General features: G+C 32.9%; 1 pseudogene; it reads right to left on the minus strand.

The window, feature by feature from the left end:
- Nucleotides 1-6,305, minus strand: part of LOC109372338 (heterogeneous nuclear ribonucleoprotein A1-like) — a 30,776-nt pseudogene extending 24,471 nt beyond the window's left edge.
- Between the last annotated feature and the right edge of the window lie 3,749 nt (nt 6,306-10,054).

Genomic DNA, 10,054 nt, shown 5'->3' on the forward strand with positions numbered 1-10,054 from the left:
TTTGGGGAGGATGTTTGTGAGTACACATCTGCTAAATTCAAGGAGAATATGTAATGGAAAAGTATCACTAAAAAGAAGATAACCTTGACTATGTAGATGAAGTGAGCTCCCTAATTATAAGGGCAATTAATAAAAACTCATTTCAAGATACAGCAGTAGTTCATATTTATTGTGTATGTGTATAGCATAGTATATGCTGAACAGTGTTAAATTTGTTTGTCTTCAGTATGTCATTTCCTACTCTCCCTTCTTTCTGTGCTTCCCTTCTCTCCCACTTTTACCTCCTTCCTTTCTTTCCTTCTTTGAGCAATCTTATGGCAGAGTTCTTTCTTTAACCAGAGAGGAAACAAACAATTTAAGTTAGGTGCCCATCGTGCCATAACCAGCAAGAGGCAAAGACAAGCTTCACACTCATCTATGTCTTATTCTAGAGCCTAGACTATAAGCATACCCCTGTTCTTACAATTTAAAAAGCATGAAGACAAAAAATAAATTTATCCACAAAGGAAAAAATAGTACTTTAGACCTCACTTTATGAAATGTTGAAACAGAATGGATATGAGTATGTTCATAGCTATTTCTATAAGGATGAGGTTGGGGAAGATTTTAAATTGAGAATTACCTTTGGGCAAGTTGTCAGTGATATGTAAAGTCAATAGAAGTACATGTGGAAGAACTCTGAGACTATACCTTCACAATGCCATTTAGAATATTGATCAGAAAATATACCAGGCAATTTAGAAATGAGTATAATGTAGGAAGCAAGAATGAGAAAAGATGACAGAATAAATGCCAATACAAGGAAAACAGAAAAGCTGTTCTTTTGGCTTCATATGAACATAAACTATAAAGTGAATATCACAAATAGTTGATGAAATAATACATGAGCTAAAATTTATAAAAAGATGAATATAAAAGACCACCTAATGCTAGACAACACTGGGCAGTAAAATGAAATAGAGCAAACAACTTATCTTAAAATGTTAAAATTCTCATGTTACACACTGGTTTTATTAGGTTTGCTTTGTTAGAGAAATAGAAGTTTAAATATTCATAATTTATCAAAGGACACTTTGGTTGTTTCCATGCCTTAGATGATTGTATAAAGAAGATAAGAAAAGATGAAATACTGCCATTTGCAGCAACATGGATGGATTTTGAGATTATCATGCCAAGCCAACTAAGTCAAACCAAAAGTCAAGAACCATATGACTTCATTCATATGTGGGATATAAAACTGAAAACAACAAAACAAGACAAACAAAGAAACAAAAATTCATAGACACAGACAGTAGTTTAGTGGTTACCAGAGGGTAAGAGGGGAGGAGGTGGTAGATGAGGGTAAAAGGGGTCAAATATATGGGGATGGAAGGAGAACTGACTCTGGGTGGTAAACACACCAATGTGATATATAGATGATGTATTATAGAATTGTACATTTGAAACCTATATAATTTTACTAACCAATGTCACCCCAATAAATTTAATAAAAGTGTATTCATAATTTAAAGATAATAGTCAAAAGAAAGGCAACTATTTAATTTATTGAGAAAAAAGCAAACTGACAGCATAAACAAGATATCAATTGTTAAGACTCAAAAAGATGAAAATTAAATGAATTTAGAAGGAAAAACATAAACAAAATTGGGTGGAGTTATTAATAACAAAAAAATCAGAAAATGTTAAAATGAACAAAGAAGAAAACTTTAATATAATACAAAAGTAGTTTAGAAAACTTATAAAGAAATATATAAATTGCCAAGTAAACTACAAATATTTTTAATCTTTTCAGTAATAATATGCAAATCAAGGCAAATAATTAAATCAAATTAAATTACAGTGGTTAGTCTTGGTGTTGAAGCACATGATTATTTACCTGCAATTAATAAAGTCATAAAAGACTAAGTACTTTAAGAAGATATTTGGGCAGTTTTATATTGAGAGCTTTAAAAAATGTAGCTTCAGTTATCAAGTAATTTTTCTTATGAGAATATATCTTGTAAAAGCATTAGACATACTCAGAATGTTTTATGTATTCAAATTTTCTGTGTTAAAGTAGTTCCAGTATTGAAAGTGGGCAATAATTCAAGTGTCTAATCATTAGCAATGATAATTTTGAGAGAGGAAAATGTTAAAGTATAACATAACCATTAAAGTCGTGTTTTTGTAGAATATATTCTACTGTTAAGACATTATCATGTCATATTAAGTAAAAAGATGTGATCTAAAATTATGTATAGATCATGGTACTAATTTTTGAAAATATATTTTTTGTTTGTTTGTTTTGTTTTGTTTTTTAAGCTGAGCCATCCTGCCACCGGTTGGCAGCTCAGCAGCTGCTCAGCTCGGGCCGGGAATCGAACCGCTGTTGCTCAAAGCTCAAACTCTTGAGTGAGCTCTTAACCAACTGAGCCACTCAGCCGGCCCCTGGCAATATATTTTAATAGCAAAAAATATGTATGTAATTGAGGAAAATTGCTTTTCTTTTGGTGGTAGGAAACAAACTGAATTTTCAGTTTTATTCTGAAATAGGTAGAGCTGAAAACAATATTTATATTCAAATTTTGTAATCTAAAATCATGAATATAAAAAAGTATTGACCCCAATAGATATTATAATAATAAAGTGACTAACCAAACCTTTCTCCAAATATGAAAACCATTATAATGTCTTCATTGTCAGGATCTTCTGCAACTCAGGAGATAGCAACTTTTTCACTAATGCATTGGTTATTAGCAGAGCTCACAAGGTGTTAAAGGTACCCATGTACACCCTGAAACTGGAACAGAGCCAGGCTCTTTTAAAAATTTGACAAAAGTGCAAGTCAGTGTGCTTGTTAACATCAAGGGTTTTCTAAATGAAGCCACTTTGAAGACTCCTGGGAATCCCTTGAAATTGGCCACTTGACATAATTTTGTACTATGTTGGCAGAATAGCTGTAAACTAAGGATTTTGAAACATGTGATGGCTTTTAAGATTTTAGCACATTTATTAGAATACGTGGCTGTGCAGCTGTTATGGGTATTTAAGGAGCTGGGGGACATCCAAATTATAGCACTCTTCAAGGAAATGAGTTGTTAAGAGGCTGTAAGCATAATAGCAGGTGGTTACGGCAGTGCCCTTTCCCCATAGATCTCACAAAGAACCTAATGTTATTGGCCTCTGAGATGACTAGATAGCAAGGATGATTTCTTCACTTGCAAACAATAAAATCATATCTCAAGAAGTAGCAACTGGAAGTGATGTGGAGGACAGACTAAAAATATCTGTCAGTTATCAAGTCAGATCAGGGAAAGTTTACTGATTGTGATTATATAGGAGGAAAGAGTGATCCCAAAGAGACAACATGGGTTCACAAAAACCTAGGTCTATGACAGTATCATGCACCATCTTGATTCAATGCCCTGTTATTGTAGAATATTAAAAAATACAAGATTTGGAATTGGAAAAGATATGTGACAAATATGCGACTTATATCACTTACCTAATTGATAAAAATAAATTTTGGACTTATTTATAGGATGATTTGCAGAGAATTTTAAACTGGTTAAATAATCTTATCTGGTATAAGTCAACCTCAAAGGACAGGGAATAATCTAATTTTATATGGCAGATTTTTATTGCTAGTTGCATTGTATTAAAACATTGTTATCATTGTTGTGATTGAGGCCTTAGATGACACAACAAACAAATCATCAGATGACAGGAAATGAGAGTGATAAAGACCACATGAATTGAGATATTCAGGATCTAAAATAGCCTCAGAGGGATGGAAGAGTGGAGCAAATCTAACCAGATCAATTTTATTAGGATTAATATAAAGATTTACACTTTTATTAACAAAAAAATTCTGCAAAAATAAAGAATTGGCTAAATGGAAATGCAATTGACCATGTCTATAATCAGCCTAAGGTAAGATGTGGTAGCCAAAGCATCTACCACATTTGTAGGCTGCCTATAATAAAGCATGATTATGATTATCTTAATAATAGTAATAATTAAATTAAGCATACTACTATACATTTCTTCACTTCCTATTTATAACAACACTGCGTCATAGGGAATGAAATATTGCAAAACTAGCAGAGATTTCTCCTTTTCATCCCACGTTCATTTTCTCTTTTAGGACTAGTAAGTGTACTGGGCCTGTTTTCCTTATGTCAAGAGAATGTAAGATGATTTGTGAATAATTCAGATTATGAAAGGGCATTCTCAACATTAAAATAAGGTCAAGACTCACATTAACAATAAACAGAGTAAGGATGGTGCGATGCGAAAATAAATAGTAGGCTTTCTGGAGGAAATCAGTCTTTGTGGAAACAAGGCAGTGTTGGCTTTAGGTGACACTTGCCCAGCCCAGGTGATTATATCAACCCATTTGACCAGGATCCAGAACTCCATTTAGAAACCATAAATCAAGAAAACCACGTATTAAATAGGTGTTATTGAAAATTTGGGGGCTCAAGAAATTTGAAAAACATATTTCTTGAAAAAGAATGCAAGCTAAAATGAAAAAATAAAAAACTTTTCTAATACCCAGAGGGATTAACACCTCCACTGACATCCTATTTCACTCAGAAAATTAGGACTTATATTTTAGAATAGGAAATGCTAGATGACATGACTAAATATTTGTAACACAAAATATTGTTAATAACCACAATAACCTATAAAAATCTGTTCAATCCTACCTGCTTTTCTTCTTCACCTTCTCTCTTGCCAGTTTCCTTGACTCTTTCTCCTGCTCCAGCCACTGGCCTGCTTGCTGTTCTCTGAACTAAGACTCTGTAGAAGCTAATGTCTCTTTTGAGGTGCTCTTATTTCAAAATGCCTTCATGGTTTCTCCATTTTATTCAGATATTATTACTCAAAGATATCTTCCTTATGGGAAATCTTCCCAATCCCTTTTCATCCCCAAATCCAGATTCCTCTCCCCACTTGTTTTCTTTATACCTCATCAACCTCTGGCACATTCTACATGGTTCTTATTCTTATTTCTTTTTCTTTCTTTTTTTTTTTTTTGTCAGCCTTCCTGAACTAGAAGATCAGAGATTTTTGTTTTTGTTTACTACTGTGTTTCCAGTACTTATAATAGTTCTCTCCTGTAGAATATGTGCCTAATATTTTTCATCTATATAGTCAATACAACCATTCAATTTTAATAGTTCTATTTCAGAAAAGAGGCAGTTTTTTATTTTGTACTTTTGAATATTAATATTAAAGGATTAAGTTAAACAGATGGTGTATTATGTAAACAGACATTATATGAACAGCTGCTAAATTGAAATATATTAGACTTTACAAAACTTTCAATATAATAAAAACCCATGCAAACATGGCTAATTCTATATTAATACCCATAAGTTATTAATCACTTTGAATTCGTAGCTCTTACATTCTATTCTTAAACAAGAAAATGATAACTAAAAAATAAAACAGCAGGAGAGGATAAATGGAGATATTTCATTTGTATTAAACATTAAATCCCCAGCAATAAATTAAAACTGGAACCTTATGAACAGGGGAGAGTGCTAGAACCAAAAAGCCCATAATTGATTTCAGAAAGCAGTTGCATTTCCCCTGTTCATCCAAGCTGTTTTTTCCTCTCCTTTATCTCTAATACTGTATTTCAGAAGTACTTCAAATATACTTGGGCCTTCAGAGAATAAAGTAAGGGAGTGGACCAGAGACCATATATATATTTTTTGTTGTTAGAACTCCCCTTTTACTGCATTTTTATCTCTTCCCCCCTTTTGTTTTTCTTCCTCTTGTTCAGTATGTTTCACTTTCTCTCACATGTATTTCTCAGATTCTTGATGAACTCATCTCTCTCAGCTCTCAGCAGGGCCTTTGAAACACAAAAGCGAAATTGTTTAGGAGGATGGATGCATTAGAGTAAGAAATGGCAGACAGCCAAAGAGCTCTCCCTGAGTGACAAGTAGTTGACAGAAGGCCATGGACCTTTTATAGAAAAAAGACAGCAAGCTAGATTTCTGTTATCAAGTTCACAGGAGGCGAGGGAGGTGGTCCAGAGTTTCTGTATAAATTACTGCATTCTGTGTGGAGGGTCATGCGTCTCAACACTGAAGATTTACCAGTCACCAAACTCTAGAGACATATATCTGTGGCCACCTGCTCTGTATTTCCCATTACTCTGACTCAAAGCCCTAAGCTTTCACTACTAGCAACTCTGCCTTCCCACCTCTAACGTACCTTTGGTCTTCCGCCATAGGTAAAGCATTTGCTGGGACAGTCTTGCACTGGAGGTATTTTTCTCTGGGTTTTAAATCTGTCTGTGGAGCCATTTAGTTTCACAGTCCTCCAGACTAGTTAGATAGTGTATCTCTTCTGGGAATGCACAGCCAGGGAGTGAGGCAAGTTTTGTATGGTTTTTCCTCTTATAAAGTCAGAACGAGGCAGTGATTCTAGGCTCAGGGTGAACCATTCTTTTCACCTTCCTTTTAACTATATAGCTCACCTGCAATGATCTATAAATTCCTGTTTTCTGAGAAATTCAACCTTCAAACAAACAAGTAAATAAATAAGAAGCATTATGTATGTCACAAATGATAATTGTTATGAAGAACATTTAAGAGGGTTGAGATGCTAGAGGGTGATGTTAACTTATATAAGCTGAGCAATTTTCTCCAAAAGGTGACTTTTTTTGCAATTCAATTTTTTTTCAATTACAGTTGACATTCAATACTAGTGTCATGTGTACAGCACAGTGGTTGGACATTTATATAACTTAGAAGGCGATCACTCAACTAAGTCTAGCGCCCACCTGACAGCATACAGTTATTACAATATTATTGACTATGTTCCCTATGCTGTATTTCACATTCCTGTGACTGTTTTGTAACTGCCAACTTGTACTTCTTAATCTCTTCATGAAAGTTGACATTTGATGAGAGATCTCATTTTCCATTCTAGATCATGCCCTACTAAAATGTAAGCTCATTTAGGGCAAGGATTGTGTATCCCTACTCTAAACCTAATGCCTAAAACAGTGCTGACACATATTAATGACCCAAAATATTTGTAAAAAATTTTGAGAAATTGAGTAATATTCTTTTTGGCCATCTCTTTTTCAAAGGGCCTGCAGTATGTTACACACATGAAAATATTCCTGTTAAAATTGTTAAGTATATAATATGTTTCTAAAAGTTTAGTCCTCAGCCATCCAGCTATGTTGGCTAATTGAAGTAATTCATTACCAAATTATTATTTTATTTTCTGTTTAAAACAAAGAAGAACTCACAAAAATGACAAAGTGACACAATGGACATGGAGAGAGCCCTTTGTACTTTCTGTTCAACTCATTTTATCTGGATTTATTTCTTCTGTCTTTTGGGAGAATGACTGTTTCTCCACTCATGATGTAACACACACACACAAAATCATTCGCCAGTGAATTTTATTTTCTCCTAAAAGGGAAGAGGACCGTGGATATCAGATTCAAGTCAATCTTTTCAGAATCTGCCTGTCATACTACTGACTTACATATGAAATAATAAAGCAAAGATAATGGCAAGAAGGCACTCGGGGCCTTTAGAGATGAATAGGTTTTGGAATCTTTCAGCTTCAAGTCAGTACTTCACACTGGCCTAGTCTAAAGTGGTCAAGGTGAAGTGTTTCTGTTGTATGTATTTGAAGTTCTATTTTGGTTTAAAGAAGTAGTGTTCAAAGAAGTGGTATTTAAAGTAGCGTACGGAACAAAAAATGACCAAGATGGGAAGGGCCAGCCAATGAGAGTCAGGGTAATGGAACTGGAATCAGTTTTGAGATGTGGATAGAGCTTTATTATTTTCTTTTCCTAATCACATAAATTAATCCAAATATGTCTGTATAGATAAATTATATTCACGTTTAAGCATAATTTATGAAGTGAATTTGGAATAATTTATCACCATTTTTCCTTATTTCTTAAACTTGGTGCCTTGCCACAGATAACAGTTTGAACAAGGAGATATTTTTCTTCCCTGAGTTCAGAACAATAGAATTAAGATAGAAAGGTAATTAGATGACATTGAGACTTTGCATAGCAAGAGTGCATGCAATTTTTGTGTGTCTCACCTCTGGGGGTATCTAGATAGAGCTGACACCATATTTATGTTCCTAAGAGGGAGAAAGGATCTCTCAGCAGCATGCTCATACAAATGCAGCTTCAAGGTAGCCTCGATTCCCAGTCTTTTATTGTTTTAGGGGATAGAGACAGTAAAGAGACAGCCCATAAAAGTGATTTAGTTAAAGCACTCTGTAGAATTTAGGCAGAGAAAAATAACACATCAAGCACACAATTATGTAAACACATAAGTGCATGCATATAGATACCTGAGCACTCAAGGCATTCAAATGCCTTGAAATATGGCATTTACTTCTGTCACTTTCTGAAGAGAAAATATATGTAATATCAGCTATGTGGAGCAAATGAAAGGCAGGAGATTTTGACTTTTTAATAATATGTTTTAAATTATATCTTTGCTGTTCTATGTTTCCCATAATTCATGGTGAGTTCATAATACATCAAACTTATCCACTCGTGGCTTGTTTCTCCTTTATTTCTGACTTTTTTAAAAATCTGCGAATTATTTATAAATTATATAATATACATACACATGTTATTGTATATGTATTAGTTTTTAAGATTTTACAGTGTTTTCATGATTCTTTAGAACATTAGTTTTCAAATGTGTTATAAGTATAAGTAACTAATCTTAAAATGAAAGCATACTTGGAATTTTAATTGGTAAAATATAAAACGTGTCACAGGCCCCTCAGGTTTTCATTTTATTACTCCTTTTTACTAGGGACCTGTAGGTTATGCACTGAATCAGAGAAATAGAGATTTGAGGCCCTATTTGAAAAATATATTTTCTAAAATGTAGATTATTCTAGATTAAACTAATATATAAATTAATATGTATTAAGCTCAATATATATGTTTTGAGGATAGCCCTACACTTAAATATAAAGTCACATATATGAAAATAAATTTTAGAAAAGATATGAACCTTCCTAAATGAAAAGTTATTTAAAAAATACATAGTGAAAGACTTTATAGCAGAAACCATCTCTATGCTGCATACAAAAGAACATACCTAAAATAAAGAGCAATCATAAAAGTTAAAAATAAAAGGCATACAAAAATATACAGTGGCCGTAATCTAATCAGGCATACTATAAATCAAGCCAAAACATATTATTTAATGCAAAAAAGACTTTATAAAGCTAAAGGCAAAATTCACAATGAAGAGATTTTTTACTATCTATGCACCCAACAATAACAGCAATAATTGCATAAAGAAGAATGTAATAAGATGCAAGAAGAATGACAAGGAATCTTAGCACATACCCTTCAGTTCAAGACAGAATCAGTAGAAAAACAATATTAGAAGTGAAAGAGACAGTGAAAACATAGTCAGATCTTAGAGCTATATGGTGAACTCCAAACCCCAACAATGAAGAATGCACCAGCACGTGGGACATTTACAAACACTGGTAATATATTAAATCATAAAGAAAATCTCCATAAATTACAAAATATAGAAATGATGCAAACAGTCTCTGAACATAATGCAGTAAAAGTAGAACCTACCATCAAAATCAAAAGAATAACAATTTTTAAAAATGAACAAATTAATATCAAACACTAAAAACTCAAAATACACAAAAAAGTTGAACAAAAAGTAGATAGGAGAAACTTAATTATTATAAAATCAGAATTTAACATGTTATTGACAAAAATGTAAAACTAGTAAACAGATGAGCTGAACAATTTTTAAAAATCATTAAATAATCACATAAACCAATTACACAAAACAAAGGGGAGAAACAGATATATACAAATTAAGTCATGGAAAGGAGGAAATGGCCATCGAAAGAGAGGACATTACAAAAAATCCTAAGAGCCTTCTGTGTACAATTATACATAAATAAATTTAAAAATCTAGATTAAATGCATAACTTTCTAGGAAAAGAATATACCCAAACTGAGATATATTCAGTAGAGTCAGAAAGTTCAAACAATAATTTCACAGAAGAAAAGAGAAAA

This window comes from Hipposideros armiger, unplaced genomic scaffold (assembly GCF_001890085.2).
Source record: "Hipposideros armiger isolate ML-2016 unplaced genomic scaffold, ASM189008v1 scaffold_627, whole genome shotgun sequence".
Taxonomy (NCBI): Eukaryota; Metazoa; Chordata; class Mammalia; order Chiroptera; family Hipposideridae; genus Hipposideros; species Hipposideros armiger.